We start from the raw sequence: 749 nt of genomic DNA, 5'->3' as shown, positions 1-749 counted from the left end.
GTAATCCTATGAGAAATCTAATCCCGTACTAATGCCAATGTCTGTGAAAACGCTTTTCCTTGTTTGTTTTGGCCAACGTGAACTGCCGTAGAAGCTCTTACACACGCGTTTTCTGCTTGCTGCTACTATATGTTTTACTTTAATTGTACATTATATAATGTTTTCATTTAATTACACATTATATAATGTTTTAATGATATAAGTAATCACGTCTTTGTTTCAGTGGGTTTATTATAAGCAGCCAGTTCTATAAAATCATTAAGTTTTTTTTTTGGTATTTTTTTTTTAAAATGAGTAAATTAAATAAATTAACATTAAATCAATAAATTAAGAAAATTACATTTAAAAGTACTTATGCACGCATCCAGATCACGTGATATACAGCGCCCAGCTGTACAAAACAGACCCTCCCCCCTGTGTAATAAACAAGGAGCTGTTAGTCCTGTCCGAACCGGTACACGGACTCACAGAGGTCGGGTGATAAGAATTGTAACTCCAACTATGTTTAGAAAACCAATCCCGTCCGAATAGCGCTTTAGGCTATAAAGCAGACGTCAGCGTATATATTTTATTTACACATTCAACGTTTTAAGTTGACTGTCTATGAGGTTGCGTTACTACAGAATGAAACGCACCGCGTGCGACCAGATGGATGAGGACCCCCCGCGTCACGAACAAAGCCAAAGACTGTAGTAGTCTTTCAATATGCCTGATTCAAAACAAATGACTAAGATACTCTACACAATTAT

This window comes from Ictalurus furcatus, chromosome 22 (genome assembly GCF_023375685.1).
Source record: "Ictalurus furcatus strain D&B chromosome 22, Billie_1.0, whole genome shotgun sequence".
NCBI classification, from domain to species: domain Eukaryota; kingdom Metazoa; phylum Chordata; class Actinopteri; order Siluriformes; family Ictaluridae; genus Ictalurus; species Ictalurus furcatus.
The sequence above is the reverse complement of the archived record's forward strand: the minus strand, read 5'-3'. Positions refer to the sequence as shown.